We start from the raw sequence: 23395 nt of genomic DNA, 5'->3' as shown, positions 1-23395 counted from the left end.
ACTTCCTTGCAAAAATCTTAACATACAGAGCGGTTATCTGCAAACATAAAACCAAGAGAGCAATGTTCTTAAACAGGATTAAGAACTTAACTCAACTGAAAAGAAATTCTGGTACAGTACATAGCATTGCAGCATAATGAATAATCAGCTCTGAAAATACTGGAGTGATCTACTATTATTCTTCTGTTTTCAACTGAGTATTCTTCTTTATTATTTGTTCCTGTTCTAAAGCAGACAACCTACATACTAAAAAATTCCTACTTATGGCTCTACATTGTATTAAGAAAAAGGAATTATTTCCTCTTACATGCCCCCTTCAAATAAGTCTGGCAGTTCACTTGGTTGGCTGTAACTATATAACACTGCAGAAAAATAGGAAAGCAACTTAATTGCTAATGTGTGTGTTTTCATTAAACTGAGGTAACATGATGCAATTGAATCCATCAGTTTGCTTAAAAATTAAAAAAATATATTGTGGTTTACATTTGTGAGATGTAAGAGTATAAGTAAAGAAAACAAAAATCAACCATAATTTAGATTTCAGATAAGACGACTGAATGAATTCAATATGAAAAGACAGATCAGCAAGTGCACTTTTACAATTTATCTTAAAAATCGTCATCCTGTTTGTTTTATTAGATTTTCTATTCTGGCAAGAAATAGCAAGCTTTTCAGACTTCTGGCAGTAGAGGAAAGATGTTTCTGGAGAAAATTGCAAAAACCACCTAAAGTCATAGGATGTACTATTTTAGACTACTATGAAACAAAATTACTCCATATTGTACCTGTTGCATGTTAGGAGAAATTAAGGGTGATAGGTATAATAACAACAGAATAATTCAGTGGTTGGTTGAGATATATTCTTGGCACTGTCAATGGGTGGGTATATTTATCTCAGAGATTCAATTTTTCTTTACACAACTCTTGAAGTAGGTCACAGAATCACAGAATCACAGAATCACAGAATTATAGGGGTTGGAAGGGACCTCTAGAGATCATCGAGTCCAACCCCCCTGCCAAAGCAGGCTCCCTACACCACGTCGCACAGGTAGGCGTCCAGGCGGGCCTTGAATATCTCCATAGAAGGAGACTCCACCACCTCCCTGGGCAGCCTGTTCCAGTGCTCCGTCACCCTCACCGTAAAGAAGTTCTTGCGCACATTCGTGCGGAACTTCCTATGCTGGAGTTTCAGCCCATTGCCCCTAGTCCTGTCCCCACGCACTACTGAAAAGAGACCAGCCTCGCCACTATAGCTCCCACACTTCAGGTATTTATAAACCTGGATCAAGTCCCCTCTCAGCCTTCTTTTCTCAAGGCTAAACAGACCCAGTTCCCTAAGTCTCTCCTCATAGGGGAGATGCTCCAGGCCCTTCACCATCTTTGTGGCCCTCCGCTGGACTCTTTCCAAGAGATCCCTGTCTTTTTTGTACTGGGGAGCCCAGAACTGGACACAGTATTCCAGATGAGGCCTCACCAGGGCAGAGTAGAGGGGGAGGATCACCTCCCTTGACCTGCTGGCTACGCTCTTTTTAATGCACCCCAGTATGCCATTGGCCTTTTTGGCTACAAGGGCACACTGCTGGCTCATGGCCAACCTGTCGTCCACCAGGACGCCCAGGTCCCTCTCAGCAGACATATCACATTTTAAAAACAGTTGCAGATCATCCAGTGGATGCCATAATAACATCAGAGGATTCTATTACAATCATCACAAGATCACAGTAAAAGTGATAAAACAGCTCTGAAACCCATTTCTGAAAAAAATACAATATAGATTGCAAATAAGTATTAACACTACTGTCTTCAGAACTAAACTTTGGCCGGGCACTTGGGCTGAACAGTTTTTATTATGACATTTTAGAGGTATGTAGAGCTCCTATTGAGTCTCATGAGATACTGAGTATACTTAGATGCACAGGTTGCCCTCCATACTATAGGAAAGTACTTTTTTGTAAGTGATTCACTGAAGAGACTTTTTTCTCCCCTTAATGAAAACTTTTCCAGTTTCTTGGCTTTTTTGTTGATCATACAGGCTGCAGTTCCCATCAGATGTTGGCAAATAGTGCCATTTTACTAATATCTTTTGCCATCTTCTGCCTAACTTTATCTGTTCTTCTCAGCTCTCTATGTTCCCACCATCTTTATTTTCCCAGCTCTAGCTTTACTATCTCATCTGGTGTTGAGCCATTTCAGCATATTAGCATATTAGTATTTTGGCTGGAGTATATTTAGTGACAGCAAAAATATGTCTCTACAGGGTGAGGCAAGCACAGGACTTGGCCTAAGAATGGGCAGGAATTTACAACCACTGGTTGTAGTGAAAGAGTAGAATAGTAAGGACATAGATTAGTTTCACAGTATAGTAGAATACAGTAGACCAAGGAAAAGTCCAAGCTGAATGCCAGTCTTCTAAGATGCTGCCAAGGTAACATTAAATTGAAAGTGATTCCTAGCTGTGCATCATTTACCACTGGCTTCTTAAATGTAGTAAATTGTAGATTTTAATACAAAGATACAAATACAGGACTGTAATAAATAACAACTGACATACAAATTAAGCCATAATGCAAGGTGGTTTTTTTTTATGATTTCAAAGAATTTAAGAAAAAACCCTATAGTTCCATATTCAAAGTAATATTTTGTATTCTTACTGAAGTGAGAATATCAGATCTGAACATGGGAACAACAGTTTATTTATATGCACATAGACATCATCTGCTTCATAGACCTCCTCTTATAAACACCGTATTATCCGATTTATTCATAACACTGCACTGAGAATTCCTATTCAGGCAGATATCTTCAATGACATTATACTCTTCCCCAAGTTCTATTGTGTAGTAAGTACAAAGTGTGTACTTTGCTTCCAGGCTTACTACTTTGCACCTAGCTATACTAAAACAAATATATTTCTCTATGATCTGTTGATTTGCCTTATTTATTTCATACATCACTAGACATTGCAATTTGCAAAGTCTTTGTAACTTTTATCATCAATCAAAACACTGACTAACAATGAAAATGGTTCCCTGAGAGATTTTTACTGCTTGTAGTTACTGATACCTTCCGCAATAGTGAGCCAGTCCTTAATATACCTATGATACACTTGTACTTTGAGCAGTTCATATGTACAGTATGTGTGGAACAGTAATTAAGAGAATGTGCTGGGACATATTGTGTTCTTTGGTGGAATTGTATTTTTATTTGATATTGCAACATTCTTTTCTGTGCAACATTTTGGTAAATTTTCCTGAGTGGCCAGGAGCTCTGAAGGTATATCAGCTAGCACTAAGTTTTTAACCTGTAACTCAGCAGGTAGAGATGGTTTGTCAGCTATGGGGGCCAAATCAAAACATGTTTCCCTACCAGCTTTTCAAAGTAGTTTCTTAATAGTATTAGAATGTTGTTGCCTAAGTCCTGTGCTTGCAAATTCTTTTGCCACAGAAACCATCTCTGTAAAAGACAAGCAAGTTTAAGCTGCAAAATATAATTTGTTATCCTTTTCACATATATATACTCTCTAGTTGTCTGTCATGTTAACAAGCATTAAAAAATCCTTATAGAAGACATTTAATCCATTCTCCACCTACGTTTTGTTCGTGTGAAAATCTGAGATGTTTTTTCATCACAATATCTGGATAAATAAATAAATAAATACCATTAATAAATAAATGAATGAAGACAACGCAATAATTGCAGAAGGCCAGATCCTAACAATAGCAAATGTCAACAGACTGTATTAAAAACAAGATTTGGCAAAAAGACATGTAGAGAGAAAACTGAGTTAAATAGCAAAACTCCTTCTAAGTAGTTTTTACTGTATATTTAAAAGACAAGTTAATAAGCATGTATATTTTACATTGAAAAGAGACAAGCTGGTTTTCTGAGGATTTTTCGCTCTCAAAAACACTAAAAGGAAATGAGATTTTTTATTAATTTTCAGACCCTGTCAAGTGTAGTTTCCCATTTATCCTTTTGCAACATCACTTTTGAAAATCTATCAAACTGGTATCTGTTAAAAATCTTGGTACTAAGGGAAGCCTAAAGAGGACATGTTCAGAACCTTTCAAATGAGATGACTAATATGTATGAAACCAGTGGATTCAATATCCTGAGGCATGAGCAAACTGTCACCACTGACTGGTGACTCAGACTTGCAAATGCTTTCTTCAATCTAGAAAACATTAATGTGGAAGAAACACAGATGTTACTAAAGAATACAGGTCTGGCTCTGTAAGGCTGAAGATTAATTTCTCCTCCCAAGCCTGATTGGCAGTAATCGGCTTCTGATTAAGTATATTTATGTGTTTGTTACTCCAATTGTATATGACTTGATTTGCATTAAATAATCTCTACATTGTTACAGAGCAAAGAGCAAAACCAACTTATTATTCACTGACTGTCTGGATTAGAGACAAAACTGACAGAATACTTTTAAAACTGGAAATTAATTTAACTAAATGTAAATATATATATTTTTGGCATCTAGATTACGATAGTTTAAACTGCCTAATCTCTTACCTATCATCAGTTTTACATGGGTTTCATTTCTTTTGTCTAACAATAACAAAGAATGTTTGATCTTCTGAGGCCCTTATTACAAGCGTTAAATAAAGTAATACAAGATAATTTTGTAATGTTATTTCAGATTTGAATGTGCTTTGGCCAATATTTCTCTTCCTTTGATATATGATTTTTTCCCCCTATTTTATGCACATATACAAAAGTTACTGTTTATTTGTATTGTTCAAAGAAAACTGCTGACTGAGATCTACCAGGATCTTGTTATCTTGTTGCTGCTGTTGTCTTCCAATTGCCTTTTCCCAATTAGTACTGCATATTTTAATACTAAACGTCTGGAATATGCTCTATATTACTGAACGATCTGCAATCAACAAAGAACAGTAAGATAGCACTGTCACCACTTGGAATGTGGTAGGCTGATAATTCTCATAACAGCAGGACACATAAGGGTGCAGAAGAAACACAAACTGTTTTCCTGAAAGGAGGTAAGTATAAAGGTTGAGAAGGTGACTTCGAAGGCTATTGGCTAAGGGCAGATTGATTACACAGAAAGACTGTTTATACAGAAGTTGTGTTGCAAGACAGCATGTACAGAAGTGTTTCCTGGGAAGAAGAAACATTTAATGGCTATCCTGACAAAAATCTTTATGAAACAGAGTGAGAGTGAAAACTTCTCTATAACTTGAAGCAAGATGTAATTTAGCAGATCACAGCAGAACAAATATGTTTTCAAAACTTTCACAATATACTATAATCTGAAGTGAATTTGCAATTGCAGTTTGAGTATCAGAAAACATCCCTTCTCAAATATTACCAACTGTTTAATAAGAGATTGCTCTGCAAGCAATGACTTTCACAGTTTTTTACAATTTCAATCAGCTCTGATAACAAAAAAATGTCATTCTGTCAACTCATCAGCTCATTCTACCAGATGGAACTGTTCAAAATGCATTTTAAAATGTTCTTGAGAAATTAACATACATATTATACATGGTATATGATATATGTATATGCTGAAAGTCTATCACTGAGATTAAATAAAAGAGCTACTAAGGACCCAGAACTTTTTCTAGGCAGATTTAAGTAAAAAAGAAGGAAAGCCATATTTTAATTATAAATTCAATTAGAGTAGAAATGAGCAATAATCAATGCATCCTGTTTTGTTTCTTGACAAATATCATTGATAACTAGCATTTTGGAACAGGAGATAAGAGATTTATGTCACAGAAAGAAAATAGTATTTCTTAACAACCAAAATGTGTACTATTCTCCTATGCTACACAGTAGCCTTCTGACCCTTCACTTTGATTCTGTGGAAATACTTGCATCATGACTGTGACATCATATAGCATATGTTACACAAGTAAAGCACTCAGACTAAAACAACTGTGCTTAATAAAGATAAAGCAAAATAACATCTAATTAATAAAGGAAAAGTATTTTGCAATTAATAGTTGTGAAAAGAATCTGCAGCACATAAGGAGACAGTGCTCCAGCTCATTCCAGGACTCTCTACAAGAGGGACGGCAAAATCAAATTCTGTTAAGGAGACATCCTCTGTCCTCTGCAGCTTTAGCTTACACTGAGGATGAGCCTTTGTCAAAGGATTTGAATTACTTCTTAGCAGATCCTGTAACACGAGTGTCAAAGCTCTGCTGAACACAGAGGAAAATCAAGATCATTTGATATGCAGTTTTTTGTTGTTGTTGTGAAAACATTTCTTAACTGCTAACAAGTTAGGAAAATAATGTAGATGTAAATTATTCCAGTTTCATTGGTAATGGTTGCACGTAACAAGTCACAAAAACACACCAGCCTTGTTTGAGAGTGACTTGAAAGATGCAATTTACTCAACATGTGCAGACTGAAACAGTATATTCTTTGATTCCACAGATCACTTATGGAGAGCTGCTATACAATGATTATATACAACCAGAAGCTAGGACTTCTTATAGCTAACAAATATTTTAAAGTAATTTTTTCCTGTGAAATTACAGCATTTTCCCAATCTTATGTTTTCTTATTATTTTAAAAACCAAACATTTAAAATATATTACTATGAGTTTCTTATAGGAATATATAGTATATATATTTAGGAATATTCAGTATATATATTTAATATATATTACTCAGCATTTTTGCATAAAAATCCAATTACTACCTTATCTAATTACTACAGTGAATGGCAGCATGAAGAATAAGCTCTGTCTCCCAATGATAGAACAGCTCTTGAAAAGTGGATGAAAGTGAATCAGGTATTGACATCCCTCTGTTTTTCAGATAACTCTATTTAGGTGCTTATAGCTATAAGCTGACTGTGTGTAACTCAAGAAGGAATATTCCAAATTGAAATGCGTTGTAAATGTAACCCCAACCAGCACAGATGGCATAAAGTGCTTAGTGTTGTTTTCAGATGACATGTCATGCTGTGGGAAGATACGGCTGGAATAAATATATTTTATTCCGTCCTCTGACATTTTTCCATATGATTTAATTACTCAGAGAACATCCTAAAAAGCACCTTCACTATGAGAGGGATCTTTTATAAGCTCACAAGCAAATTCAATACCTTGTCAAAAATGTTTTAGAACATAAATTTGCATTCCATGTAAATAATATAACATTTGGCTGCCCATGTTTCAGCTTATATACATTGCCCAAAGGTACAGGTGATACTGAGTTTACTTTCCCTTCACACATACGTTCTGAATAGCTTACCTGACTATTATTATGGCAATTATTCAGATATCAATGTACAGATTCACAAAATAGGTCTTTCATTTCCAGAAAAATAAAAGACTGATTCTAATCTCTTTTCATTATATTCTTAAAGGATAAGAGAAAGAAACTAACAAAAGAAAAATGCAGAAGCAGAAAGAAAAAAAAAAGAACAGATTCTGTGTCAGCTCTGTGCAGATGCAGAGGAATCAAGTACAATAACCTTTTACATGCATTAGTCAAGAAATGGCACTGCACAGATAGTGGTTTTTTTTCCCCCTATTGCAGAACAAAGAGACTGAGTTCATGCATCACTGAATGTGAGGCATCAGCTTCCCATCAGGGACTGGCTCTTGGGGAGCCCACAGGCAAAACAATGCAAACTGTAATTAGAATACTTTTCTCTCCCATTCTGGGAATAAACAATCTTTTCAGTGTTCATGTTTACACAAATAACAAAATGTTCAGCTGCGTTGTAGCAACTCTATATGATACAGTAGCAATGTTGTTATAAATAATATATATGCCAATGTAATTTATGTTTTCTAATAAATGCAGAAACTCTTTAAACATTTTCCACCTCACGAACTACTCAAGCATGCATTTTCTGCATAGTATATGACTCAGATTCCGTAACATCTTTTCTGCTTAAATATTTCCAACCAAACAACACAAGGTATTATCACACTGAAAAGTATTTAACTTTTCGTATTATTTTTTTTCAAAGCTTATAAACTTCACTTTTTTTATAGCTACTGTACTGAGGAGTCATATAAAAAAATAAATAAATCTCTTTGCCCTCAAGTACAGATTTTTTCTCAACTTTATTTGGTTTAATAAAAAATAGCAGCAGCATTTTTTTATTCCCTGCAATTATAATTACTTTACAGTCATGGAAGTCTTTCCATTTTATGCTAGAGCTCTGCCGTGTTTTTCTTCTTTTAAAAGCCCCATCTACCTCTGAACTCATTATTTACTCTAAGAAACAAAGCACATGGGAAAATTTAATATCTACTATCATTGCAAAGCCTATTTATAAATGGATGTTTTATTTCAGAAGTGAAAAGCAAAGCTATTAATATTTTATTACTACACTTGATTATGCCTCTAACATACTGTTGAGAGCATTCCTATACTAGCAGAGGACAGCCTGGGAGATTTAACACACTTTTTGTGAATTTTATAATTACCTCTATATTACTGTGTTTAGAGTGCATGCTATCATAATATTAAAGTGTAACAGCACAATGACTAACACTATCTAATGTTATAAGACTAAAAAAAAACCCAAACTAATGGCAATTAAATTATATGGTCAGAACAGTGTAAAAGAAATATGAATTTACTACTTGGATTTGGAGTGGATAAGGAAAATAACCCTTCCATTAAAAAGCACAGGAAGACAATAGAGAGAAGGCATGATGAGGAAAGGCCTACACAAAGGGATTTTTTGTCATTCAGAACCAAGTGATCACGTATTGCAGGTGCTATAGGGAAAAAGAGGTGAACTTTTGCACACAGCTTGATGAGGCATACCAGAAGAGAATGAGGAGAATGGTCATCTTCTGGATCTGAGTAACATAGTGATAGTGACTTGCTCGACCTGGACATTTACAAATATAAGCACAAAAGAAAGTTTTACCCAGAAATCTTTTTTTTTTTTTTTTTTTTTTTTTTTTTTCCAATGTATTTTTTCATAGCTATAAAATATTTGGCAAGAGGATTACAATTGATCCAAAGCATATGATGTCAAAGCAAAACTAAGAAAAATGTATTAATAAGATTTGACATCTAAAATAAAAGTCATTTTGTGTAAGCCATGATAAATCTAGTGGAAATGTGATCCTTCTTACCCTTATGAGGTCAATATTGGCAAGGAAATTCTTGCTAGCGCTTACTTTTGTATCACTGTGGTCACTTAAGGAACCACTAATTTTCTAACAATTCATTAAGACAAGTCTTTGATTTGGGTTGTTTATATCACCACACTTGAAATGATGAAGTTCAGTGCACTTTTAAAACCTATAACATAAACAAGAATGTGAAACAAAGGTAAAAGGCAAAGATCTAAGATACTTTCTTTGCCTGCAGCACAGGTACTTATGCATGAGAAGCCATCCGGCTTTGCTAGAGCTTTCTGACAATTCTGACTTTTGCCAGAATTCTGGAAACTTCTGAACACACAAATCCTGTCTTTGTTTTAGTCAAAGAACATGAAAAAATTAAGAACTGGACCTTCTCTGGAGTAATATTTTACTTATTTTGTTTTACAAGAAAAAAAATAGATGTCATGAGGTTAAGCTGGGATTACAAAATTTCACAAAAAAACAGACATTCTGGCAATAATTGCTAGGCTTCAAAAACTAAAATCAGCACCTAAAAATGGAACTTGATTGTATAAGATTTGAAGTAATTCCACAGAAATAAGAGGAACTATATTTTAATACACAACAGGGAAATTCATACAGAAACTGAGACAAGTTACTGTGACTGTACATAAACATGTTTATCTGTGCTCTGAAATAGTCCAATGGAAGTTGAATATAAACCTGCCTTCAGTCAGTCCAGATACACAGTTCAAAGTCTCAACCTGGCATGACCAGCAGAGTAACATAGTTTTTAACCTGTAGATTTTTAGCATAAAAGCAAAAAGAAAGAGGATATTTTCCATAGCCATATGTCTAATAATATGTACATAGGTAAGGCTAGACAATATTGCAAAATAAAACAAAATTTAGATGATGTAAAACTTGAAATTGCCCTAGAGCTGCATGAAAAATTGATCTCTTAATTCACTCTTTCTGGCCAAAATCATTTAAAACCACCTTCCATTTAGCCTTTTCTTAAAAAACAAAAAAGACCATGTCTAGCTGTTCTTAAAAATGTCATTGCAATAAAAATGGGAAAATGACTCTTTATATCTTCGACAATTTAAGATAATATTGAAGGAAAAAAAAATGGAATGAAGGCCTAAACCATAATAATGGAAAGAGATGTTGGAAGCTTCTCTTGTAACTAGTGACAGTGTAGAGAAGCACCTAGGATACTGAAACATTCAGGTGTTCACTAACATAGATAAAAAGCCTAAATACAGAGCAAATTGTGTGCAGTTTAGCTTCTTTTTCTTGGAAAAAGAGCAGAGTCATTTTTTTCATTGTTGAACCTGATGTTCTTTCCAATCTGACAAAAATGATTCTTTTTTCTAAGTGATTTATTGATTTGAAGAATGATTCAGATTAAACTCTGATAAAATGAATTAAATATGCATGCGTAGGCATTCAGTTAAGAATACTCGAATCAACAACGGAATGCACAGTCCCTTGATTTTGTTGTGATGACTAACTTGGCCACGCTAGGTAATTAAAAGGCAATACAAATTCCTCATTCGTGGGCTGGTCCATTTCTCAGTAATGTCAATAGGAATCTTTCCTTACTGAGACCTGGATCAAACTAACACTTGTTCTTCAGTTGCTGAGATTAGCAGGATATTAAGATTTAAGAAAATGCTAATGCCCTAAGAGATGGGGAGCAAAGCTACGAGAATATAGACTGAGGAAATCTAGTATAATCAAATACTAAGAAGTATACAGCATATAATGTAGTCATTTTCTCTGCTTATTAATATCTGAAGTCACCCTGCTCCATCTTTTTCCAATCCCCAGTAAATGAAGTCCACAAAGCCCCTAACACTGCACTTACAACCAGCCACTATAGAACAGAATTTTCTGGACTGCAGTGCCACCCTGAGTAGGCAGCAAGTGCAGGAATGGAAAAGGGGCAATTAATGAGTCTACTGTTAACAGAAAGCTATGTTTTAAAGAATACATTGCTTTCTTAATGTAGATGTGGGCTCTCAAGAGTTTCTGCAGTTAATTTTTTGGTTTGTGGAATCTATTAGGCCTCAGTTAAGTTAAAAGACCTCAGGGTAATTAGTGGAGAAAAAGGAACAGTCCAGTTATCCCAAAGAAAAATAGAGACGTTTTTCTATGATAATCCATAAATGTACTTTTCTACCCATAAACGTACTTCCTTTAGTAACCTATAAAAGTAAATGTTTGCAATAAAAGAATGGCCGTTTAAAAAGTTGAAGCTCTACCTAGTTACACTTCCTAGCTTATAAGTGGAATTCAGTTATCTGGATTTGAGCAATATAGAATTATTACTTCTCTTTCTGAAGGATGTACTTTCAAAGTACATATTCCAGAAGTTGTAACAATGCACCCTGATAAGGAATAAAAGTTGAGTTTACTAAATAAATCCTTTTTTTTTTTTTTCTTTAAATTATCATGCATTAGCTAAAGTAAATTTCTAATTGCACTTAAGTGCATAAGAACAGCCTCTCTCTCAGGTGGAAACAAGATTTCACCTTTAATTTTTGTTAAAAACATAAATGTTGTAAATGATCAACCAATTCTGGTCTGTGTAATTGTCCACAGTAGCACGCATGCTTCCATGAAGTTCACGGCCATAGATATCCTGTTGACTGTCTCATTTAAATCTTTCCTTTGCATTCTAATCAGATAGAAACAGGGTCCAATTCCCAATTTCAAAAATAAACACATTAAAGAAAATTAGTTTAGGCATCATTATAGTGTACATACATGAGTGTCTACATTTTTTTTAATGGACACTTTCTAAACAGCATTTACGTACAAACCATAATTTCTCTGTGTGGCTAATTTGACCACACATATTGCAAACTGTTTTCATTTTCCTTTATTGTCCTCTAATGATCTCATCAAGAGAATATAATTAGTGTAGTAAACTGAACAACACAAGCTCTGCCCTAAAGCAGCCAAGCATAGTCCTTGACTAGCCTTCTCTCCCAGTGGAACCCGATACTGGTAATGGACCATGATCAGTAGGAAGTATATCAAGTATATCACGCTCTTTTAAAATAGCTTGTGATCTCTGTCTTGAAGCCCTGTTTCTTGGGGTTTACCCATTTGTATGAACACACACATGTAAGCCACACTGTACCTCTTTAAATGAAGCTACAAAAGTCAATTAATAATGGCATTGGATGCCTGAAAGACACTGTAAGACTGATCAGATGGATTTTTTGACAATTTCTTACTATATTTAACATTTGTTATTCCAGGCAATCCTAGAACTATCTGCCAAAATCCACATCTACTTGTAGAGATGAATTTCTAAAGATACAGTTTATCACAGTCAGAAAACAATAAAGACATAAGAAATATGCTAATGCAGAAATACATACATTGTAAAAACCATCAGCTAGACTTAAATCTAGGTGGGTTATGCAGGATGTCAGACTTGAAAAATATTATTCTTTCTTTCCAATATGCAACATATAGTGTCTATGATTATTACAATAATGACAATGATAATAGAAATTCTTGTATAACAACCATATTATATGAGATTTATTCTTATTTCTTATATCAGCTTAATGAATGAGATGGCTATATGAACATAAGGAATTACATGTCTACTTTTGTTCCAGTATTTCCATCACCATCAACCCCTAAAACAAAACATAGAAGCCTGTAAGTTGAGGAAAATAGTCCATAGTCCAGAAACAGTGCTGTACTACCAACTTTTCTACACCACAGCTGGCACCAACACACTCTTTTCAAAAAATATATGGCATAGACTTCAAATAAACAAGTTCTACAATAGCTTTCCTATTATAAGGAAGGAGAAAAAGCCAGCACTTTCCTTAACTACAGCTTCAGGATATAGCTGTATGTCCGCAGGAGTTGAAGAGCATAAATACAGAGGAAAACAATGTGTAAAAAACAAGTGTAGAAAACATTGAAGTTAAACTAAATTTCTGTACTTCCAGGTCACACATACACCTCTGTCACAATAAATAAATAAATAAATAAATAAATAAAATAAATATAAATATAATAAATAAATATAAATATAAATAAAATAAATAAATAAAATATAATAAAATAAAAATATGTTTCTAGTTGTGCTTGTCAGCATTAGATCTAACCAGAGAAGAAATGAAATGTCATTCTTTATCACTACCAATGTTTGTTCTCTTCTTGAAAGCACAGTAAGTTGTTAGAATTGTTTAAAAAATCTGAAAAGAGACAGACATGAAATGAGATTCCTACTTTTGAAAGACTACTTCTAGAGTAGTTCTAATTTTCTTCACATTCAAAATGCACAGTCCAACTATGGAAAACACACAGTTATATTTTAATGTTATACTTATGATATCACTGCAGTTAAATGGGTTTTCTGTCCAGTAGAGTAGAAAATGCATAGTATGTCTGTGTACTGGTCAGAGAAAAATGTTACATAAAAATGTAATTAATAAGAACAAAAAGAAAGTTGTATGTTCATGACCACTTCTGAATGTGAAGATAATTTTATTTAAAAGGAAGCTGTAGGATATAAGTAGTGTTCAGATAAATCAGTCTATGGTATAGTGACTGTTACTGCATACAGAAATTAAGGCTTCAGCATTTAAATGTTTCTGCTTCTGTTAGCACCAAATTCTGCTCTTGCTAACATTTTGAACGGGCCTTTACTCTATGAAATCCCCTAGCTCCCCCAGGCAATTTGTTTACTTGGGATCAATAACTGTAAAAAGTACTGCCTCAATGTGAGTGAGGGTATGAGAAACGGACCCACGGCCTCTAAACGTCTCCTTTACATAAACAGCATACCACATGCCATTCCAACGACACAAAATAATGCAACAAAAGGGACCTTTTTCTCATAATGTTGGAGAAGAATTGCATTGTACAAAACATGCTAAATATTAATCATAGAAGAGTAAGCTTGTACAGAATTCTGCTCTTGAATAATACACCATGTATCTCAAATAGCAGAGAATTCACGTGACCAGAATTTATTTCTCTCTACAGTAATGAGAAAAATTTACGTTTAATCAATAAAAAAAAGAACAAAATATATACAAATAAACACAGAACAAACTGATCATCATTTATCAAAACAATCTAAGTAAAAAGACTTGATTTCAATTGCTTCTCATGACAATATCCAGGTTCCTGGCTGAAATGCTGTTGTTCTTTATCTACCAAAAACACAATAAAAACAAATCTGAAAGATCGTTTCAACCATTTTGTTTCTCAAGTGGAAAAGCAACATCTGTACATCTTAGCCAGACTTTTATTCTTATGTCTAATAAGTGCAAACACATAAATAGAACAAATCAGTGAAGAATCATCTACATATTCCAGCCATCAGCAAACGTTTTTAATTGCAGTAGAACAGGATGACATTTAAGACCACTGCTTGTTTAAACAGTGAGACTGACAGAGAATCTTGATTTATCATTCTGTAACATTGTAGGATTTGAAAATTAATAGCAACACTACCTGGTTACTGCATGGTTATGAGTGCCAGGAATCTCTACAAGTTAAAAGACGGAAGAAATAAAAGAGTAAAATTCTGTGCCAATTTTTATGTATACTTCCACATACTATTCTACCTTCTATCAAAGCCAGGTGTGCTGTGGCATAACAGATATATGGTGGAACACAGCCGATATGCAGATTAGGGTATTTTTATCCTGCCAGCTTTGCATATAAACTAACATGAACATTTAGCAACAGCCAAATGATGTCAGAAATGTAGATTTTTACATTTTTAGTTCTTAATTTCTTTTCATTAAAAGCAATCTAAGTTGTATTAATCCAATCTTAATCTAATTTTGTATTAAAAGTGTCACTTGACAACAGTCTTAATGAGACTTACAAAAGTAATTTGTTTAAAATTAATAAATTATTGATCATTTATGAAACTCAGAATACATGAAATGCTAATATAAACAGACGGAGATAAAATATGCATTTAATAATGAAAAAAAACAAACAAACCACCTAGTAATAATGTTTGGGACCATTTAAGAGTCGTTACAGCTATTGAGCATAAAAGCAAAATAAATAATCTTTATTCATAAACAATAAATATCTTAAACTAATTTATTAAGTGAACATTGAAAAACATTTTGTAAATGGTAAAACAGCATATCTTCAGGCCTCAGGTTAAAAAATCCACAGAAATTTGCATTTGCTGGGTGCACTTACAATTCAAAACCAACCACTGAGATCATGTACTTATGGGCCTATAAAATAAAGAATAAAATTAATGTGTAAATGGTCACGATTTTGTTAAAATCTGACCAAGAAAAGTATATTGTGTCTTGTCCCACAACATTGAAAAGGAAAGACATGCACAGATGTACTGCATATTGCTCCTCAGAGCCACCTTTATCAAAACAGAGGCTTGGGTACATCTTTTATAGAAACCGGGTCTGCATTTCTATGCTATTTCTTTTGATAGTTTTGTGAATTACAGTAAAATAAATCTTTGTTCCCCTTACAAAGTAATACAAAGCACTAAGTAGAGACAGCTAAGAAATACTCAGTTTAACTTGAAAAGAATATGATTTCAAAAAATAGAAAATATCCCCTTGGATTCAGGGATGCCAACATTTTCCCTTGAGAGTTTAACACTCCTGAAATTTCTTAGTACTCAATTCTGAGTAGGCTCTCCCAAGCTTGCTGTCTGAACAGTGATTGTAGATTGGAGCCCTTATTCAACACTATTCATATTCAGTAATGTTATGGCCCATAGGTGGAATTATATGTCAGAGCTCACAAAAGTAATGTAAATTCTGAAACAAGTTAAGTTTCAGAGCGCAGAATGAAATAAAAAGGCAACGAATATGTTATATCTAACTTAGAATTAAGAATACTATTATCATGTAAATATATAAAGAATTATGGGGTCATTTATTTATTTATTTTCATATAACTTTTTTCCTAATATAAGAAAGTCTTTGGGAAAAAGAAAAAGCTTTAAATACTCTTTTTATTGAACACATACGCTATTATGAGATTTACTTAAATCTGCAATATGCCTGAATTATAAACTCTGTAACGTTATGTAATATTTTAAAATCTATTTTAAAAAGATTACTTTTTTTTTTTTCCTTCTTTTTCACATATCAAATAATTACTCTTCAGGTAGTTGTTCCTCCACAAACTAATCTCTGTTCCTATCTTGAGTTTCCTGGGTTTCTTTGGGACCCAATACAGGAAATATTGATTCTTCAATATCTACTACTTTCAGACAGATAAGCAAATATACTTTCTATGCAGAAGTTGAGCAGTTCTGAAGAGGAGGATCGTATATAGATTTATTCTTTGCTCCATTCCTCTCCTACCTCCCTAATTCAGTTACATCTGACAGAATATGTAGATTCTGTGAAAAGTCTATGTATCAATAAACTAGTTTGCAAAAAGATAGGAAGTAATCTTTGCAACTGTTCAACAGAAGTTTGAATTGCTAAAATCACAAGAATAATGTGATAAAGATCTTCATTATAGATCTGCCTTCAATACAAAAGAAAATATATCATCTTTCTGATGCTATCCCACCACATGCAGTGTTGCAGATGGCAGCTTCTGATTATTTCTGCTCATAGAAATGTATGTGCCAATTGCTTCATATCATTTAAGTTCTGCTGGATACGTCTCTCTCTGTTGTGGTGGGCCTGGGTCACAGAGATCAATGGCCTGCCCACCACAAATATTTGTTTCAAAAAAGTCAAGGAACATTAGAAAAAACTATTTCAAAACAACAAAATATGCGTTTGTATCCAACCTCACCAAAGTGTTTAAATCGTAAGCAGGTGGTTAAATAAGGTGTGGGGGAGTTCATTTTACAGGAAAAGAACACAACCAATTTGAGATCTTTCAGGAACAGATTCTGGGGCCAACAAGCACGCCTCCTGTGCCTCAGGGAAACTGCCTTTTCATAATGCCTGCTGTAACTATTTGTGCTGCTGCTCAAATAGCATACCACACTGTTTTTATTACAGAGCCTGCAAACTAATGTATTCTTTTGTCTCATATCAATTTATGAGGATTTCCCTGTTACGACCACAGCACTGTTTGGCCGTGATTTACAACTGACAGCTTAGTAGCTGAGGACAGTCTGCCTCTCTCTGAAATCCAGCACACTGGCAGCTTTTTCAGCAAAACCAACTTTGCTTCTTGTAAGGCTAATCTCTTCAGGCTCCCCCTGCACTCAGTGAACAGATGATGTAATAAGCATTGTCCAAATATTAAAGAAACTTTTGTACCTTTCCAAACAAGGAGAAATATTAAACATCATGTCCTCATTGTGGTCATTTTCCCTTTGAATCCTCCTACTTCATTCGGCTTGAACACATCCATCTTTTGTGGGGAGAACCAATTTTAAATTTTTTCCAAATGATTTTTTATTATTTGTTTTTTAAATATGTTTCCTAAACATATTTCCTAAATATGTTCTGACCTAACAATTTCATAAGCATTTGGCCAACAATTAATAACAAAGAAAAGTTGTTAAACAGTAAAATTATAATTAGATGTATATTATAGAGAGTAACTGAATGAGGGGCTGTGTCAGTGAAATCAGCACAAAAATGATAAAGTAAAAAGAAAACAGGACACTAACATCTATTCCAAGTTGTGTACAATTGTACAAAAATATTTGTACTAGTTATAAACAGTAAGTACACTTGGTTAGGAACTGTATTGTAATACATAAAACCAAGCAAGAAGAGTTGAGATTGAATATTAACCATGGCACTTCTTTTTCTGAATGCTTAATTTAGCTTTCAAAATGAAAATAAGAGGAAAGATAATCTGGGGCAAAAATTGAATGTCCTATTGTAAAAACAGTATATATATGTGTGTGTGCATGTGTTTTTCTAAAACGTAACTTCTATCTGAAGCAGAAGCTTCTGGATGAGATGCAGACATCAGTATATAAATACTCTGATCATAAACATCAAATCTAGTCCACCTAATATGCAAATCAGAAGAGTCAAAACGCACAGTTCAATTACTACAGTCCTGCAAAAGAAACTGAGACTGTCATACATTAATCACATCAGCATGTTGGATGGCCATATGATATTAGAACAGGAATACATGTTTTTCTTGGTACACCTAAAAAGGAGAATGATGGATGTGCAATATAGAAAAAGGAATCAATAGTTCACTGTTATGGGCCTCAGAAAATCAGCTTTGTTGCCTAGAGTGTTCTTCAGAATCTAAGAAAAAAGCAATGTCCTGAAATGAGATGAAATGATATAATAGAATAATAACTGAAGGACCTGAAGCACTTTAATCACCTGAGTATTGTGGTGGTTTAATCACAACGCAATATTTATACACATCCTTGTATCATTCCATTATATGGGGCTTTAATCTATTTTCCTTGAGGGCAAGAGAAAGATGCTACAAGGAAAACTCTTCCTCCAAAGTTCCTCTCTCCCCATTACCTGCTGTTTGGTTTCATATAAAAACAGAAAGTCAAGTACAGATCCAATTTCTGTGATTTTGGTAACTTCAAACTACTTTCAGAGAAATACTCTTCTCAGAATAGAAATCCCAACTGAGCACACAAATTGAAAATATCCACAATAAATAAACACAATTTACTTGGAATTAAGAATTGAACATTTCAGGTGTATAATTTAAAATAAAAAATGATACTTTAATAAATGCGACAAGTTGAAACCACATATCCCTTCAAACTTAAGCACATTTGTTTGCAAACAAAAATGAAAAGAGAAGAATTATACAATAAATAAATATTTTCTCAGGGTTATTTAATACGTATCCAAAAGTAGTTTTAAGGGAAGTGAATAGGGACAGTTCAACTGACAAAATCATTTCTCAGTCTCAGTGTATGCAATCTAATTAGGTGAAAAATGTAGAAATAATTACCAAGAGGAAGGAAATAACTCCTAAATGGAAACATAGCAGTCAGATTTTTAACATTCTAGCTTACTTGTAAGAGGCAAATCCAAAGAAAGCCTTAACATCTAGAGAACAAATACAGGTGTCTCTAGTCCATACAAACCAAATCAGGAACTTCAGCAGGGTGTCAAGGAAGTCCATGAGGGAGCTGCTTATAGCAAATCAACTGAAAATAAGAAGTGCAGAGGCAAATCTGAAATTTCGTTCCTCTAAAGTTTAGAGGCTATAATGAGAACTGCAGTATGGATGGTGCAGTTCTTATCTACATGGAGCTGCTGGTGATCTGTGAACCTGTAGAGCTGCAATCCCATTATGTGGGCATGCGCTGAGCAAGGTGATTCTATGAAAAATAGTTTTGTGCATAAATTGATTCTAGTCTGCATCAACCTTCAAGCCATTGCTTAGTTAGATTCATCAAGGAATTCAGGACATTCCTGCAAAGAAGAAACTATAGATGAAGCAAGTATAAGCCTAGTCTTTATGTAGCCAAACAGCAGTATAGAACTGTGGGCTCTAGTTCCAGATTGTAAATCTGTACATGATTTTGATCATTGAAAACAAACAACAAAAACCACACAGAAATTAAAGTAATGCAAAATAAATGAAAATGACAGTGCCTACTCTGCTTTCAGTAGAGCTTAATGTTGCAGGCATGCAATATTGCTCAAAGAATGCTAAAGATGGTTTTCTCTGGTAACTTAAGTATCTCCTTGTCAGGTATTTACCTGTTCACATTAGAATCATAGAATGAAGTGAGATAGAAGAGATTTTAAAGATGATCTTGTTCCAACGTCTCTGCCACAGGTGAGAACACCTTCTGCTAGATTGCTAGATGAGATTACTCAAAGCCTCATCCAAACTGGACTGATTCATAAAGGTATAAACATGCAGAAAAGGCAGACTTATAAATGCCAATGTAATTCTGCACAAATCTGGCTCTGGATGTCCCATTCTTCCTCTAATGTCTGATTTCCAAAGATTATTATTTTCCACAGGAGCATAAATCCCACAAAATATTAAAGCAAAGCATATTAATTCTTAACTTGGTGAAAATACTGTTTCACTACCCTGGAACTTTAAAAAGTTCTGAACAGAAAACGTTGATTGAGTCATACAAGATCTCTGAGGTTATAACCACTTTACAGCTGCATACACTGAGGCACAGGATGAATTTAACATTTGCACTATTGGATTTACCCACTAATTTGCTGTGAATTCAGAAATCCTAACTCTTCATGTTTGTGTTTCACTCACTAGATAACTCTCCTCCAGTCAATATACTAAAAAAATTAAAATTGGAAAAAGGAAAAATATAAATAAAAGAAACATTACTCCATGAACATAGCGAGCTTTCCATTTTTCTTTTATCAATAATTCAAGATGATTGAATAATTAGGCTATTAAAACATTAAAAGCAAGTGCTAAGTGTTAATAACAGCAGCCTAATCACTGCTGAGTCAGTTTTACTTTACACAGACTGATGCTGTATTTTTCAGCTAAGAAATTAGATGGTAATTAGAAATTACCCAGCAATTATGATCTAAGCATAAAAATTTTCCAAAGGTATTATAAAGTACCTGACAGGGTTTTGATTTTATATGAACAGTGTATGATATCATCAGCTTAAAAAAAAACCACCAAACATGCTTTGCATTGGAAGATATTAAAGCAAAAAATGCTCTGATATAGGTGGGTCTCAGTAACTTCTAATTTCAGTACTTCAGAATTCCATTGGATTTTCTGTAACTCACTTAGCAGTACTGGTGACTGAAACAAGTAGGGATTGACAAGTGTACAATGAAATACATGAGCAGCTGTTGTTAACTGTTGAAGATTACTCCTATTCCATATTTAATTACTATTTTAAAACATTATTTTCACACTATATTCACTTTCAAGACAAGATTTTTGGCAAAAAAAAAAACAAAAAACAAAAAACAACATTTTGGAAAAAAATTAAAGACCATCAGCTGATCTCTTAGAAGAAAAATGTTCTGAGTTCCTAAAAAAAATTGAAGGGCATTTATAACAATAAACATTCTTAGTACTTTAATTCATATGAAGCCTGTTAAAATAATAGTATTAATTTCAAGCAGTAATGGCATAAACACATTTTGCTTCTCTCCAGAATAGTATAAATTTTTGGAGTGCAATCAATTAATCTTTAGGTTTAACAAAGTGATATGCTGGCAGAGCAGACTCCATTTTTGGGAAAATCACATTTTTTTTCTGTAAGTGGTGATGAATCAGAACATTCTGAATCCTCTTTTGCTGAGAATGTATTGTTAAAATCTACAGACATTAAAAAAAAAAAAAAAAAAAATTGTTCACTCAAGATCCTTTGAAGTCTGTCTCTTTAAAGCCATTTCAGAATCTTCGTTCTTATGTTTCTGAAATCATGACAGTTGCCTAAGAATAACCTGAAACCTTAAAGTTCAGAAAAGAAGTGAACGTGGAATGATTTCTGAACACAGATTTGGTAAACTGTAAAGAATTTTAGAATAAGATTGGCATTTATGAAAGCACTTTGGGATCATAGAGGTGGAAGCAGACAAAATGTTTCTTTAAAGCATATTCAATCACATTAAAAGATGATGCAAGTTTCTCACTACTAACCACGAACCACTCTGAGGACCATCAGCACCTCTGGAACTCTCAAGTGCTTTTGAGAACACTCCAGCTCCAATAGTCTCTTACTTCTGCAATTAAACAGTTCTTCTTTCTTTAGAGTCTGTGAAGCACTACTGTATTTTGTAAAAAGAGTTCTCCAAAATGTGTGAAACATCTCTCAGATAAGAGAATGGTTTTTTTCCGAAGTGATGTTCGGGGGATCTGGAAAGCAGGCATTCTAACTCTATTTTGTGGCTTCACACTTCACTGAATGCTGCAACTCAGCTATACTGGGTATTCTCAGTCATATCTCTAAAATTTTATTTGAGATGACTGACTGGCTACACAGAGGCTGACAAAAGTTCATTTTAGCTTTAACTTACTGTTAGTGTCAGAACACCTTTATTGCAGCCAAGAGAAGCTTGTGCTTCAGTCTGATCTGCTATCACTGTTTGCCTTATGGTGACTGAAACAAGCCATAGATGAAATCACCACGCTACAGATTCCTCCAGAGCAGTGTCACCCCATACTTTATCTTATTACTCAGATGGGTGAGCATGTTTTAGCTGTTTTAAATAAAATATTAAATTCATTTCTCATCAACGTATATTTATATTTTTCTATTTAAAGTATCTCAATGCTGAAGTTACCTGCACACAAGAAATAGGAGTTAATAGTTAATGGCAGAATTTGCCCATAGTGAACCAATATCCTCTTCCACTTCTGTGACTCTGAACACGTGCCTGACAATCTCCTATCCATGGCCCACAGACTCTAATAATAGTATGTATTTGCCATATTTCAATTTGCTGATTAATAGCAATTCCATACATACTGTGTTGTCACAGATAGACATAAAATTCCAGAAAATTCAGAAAATAACATTAAAATTAATTTTTGATATGTGAACTTACAAGAGAAGCAGAGAATTTTAGTGGTTGTAAGGAACCTCCAGAGATCATTGAGTCCAACTCCCCTGCAAAGCAGGCCCCCTACAGCAGGCAGCACAAGTAGTCATCCAGACAAGTCTTGTGTATCTCCAGAGAAGGAGCATCCACAACCCCCCTGGGCAGCCTGGTCCAGTGCTCCATCACCCTTACTGTGAAGAATTTCTTTCACATATTTGTGCAGAACTTCCTAAGCTCAAGTTTATGGACATTTCCCCTTGTCCTGGCACCACAGACCACTGAGAGGAGATACCACCAAGTGCTCCAGAACCCAGAAAAGAGGATTTACATAGCTCATAGCCTTCCTGGCTAATCCAGTAAAAATCTGCAGTGGGAATCACAGTCAGCTATACCAAATGGCTGCCTACAGGGAGAGTCATCAAAGTTACTTACTTTTATTTATCACAGAATGCCACAGAAGGCAATGACAACTGAACAGTACTGTTGCTGACTGTGAAACTGTAGCCTCAGTGTTGGGAAACAGATGGGAAGTTGGGAAACATAGCTTGAAGTGGGACCGGACTGACAGTTTCTCTAACACTGTATTTCAAGCTCAGGTAATATCAGACTAATTTACCAGTTTCAGTGACTGAAGAACAATGCAAGAGATAAGCATCTGTCAGGCTGAACCGAAGACTGAATTTTATATGTTTTATTAAATACCTTTTCATGGTCTCATGGTCTCAATTTAAGATATTACTAATGCAAGCTTTTTTTTTTTTTTTTTTTTTTTTTTCTTTCCTGTTTTACGTGTAAGCTGTTTTAATACTTTGGGATGAATTCAAATAAAATGCATTTACTGTAAAAAAAAATTCTGAGGCAACT

The 23395-nt window shown here is 34.2% G+C and overlaps 1 protein-coding gene across 5 annotated transcripts in view; it reads right to left on the bottom strand.

Annotated features, from left to right (window-relative positions):
- Nucleotides 1-23395, bottom strand: part of PACRG (parkin coregulated) — a 175470-nt gene that overhangs the window by 52769 nt on the left and 99306 nt on the right. The gene's annotated exons all lie outside the window — the stretch shown is intronic.

The sequence above is a fragment of the Excalfactoria chinensis genome, chromosome 3, assembly GCF_039878825.1.
Source record: "Excalfactoria chinensis isolate bCotChi1 chromosome 3, bCotChi1.hap2, whole genome shotgun sequence".
NCBI lineage: Eukaryota > Metazoa > Chordata > Aves > Galliformes > Phasianidae > Excalfactoria > Excalfactoria chinensis.
This window is presented reverse-complemented; position numbering and strand designations above follow the sequence as displayed.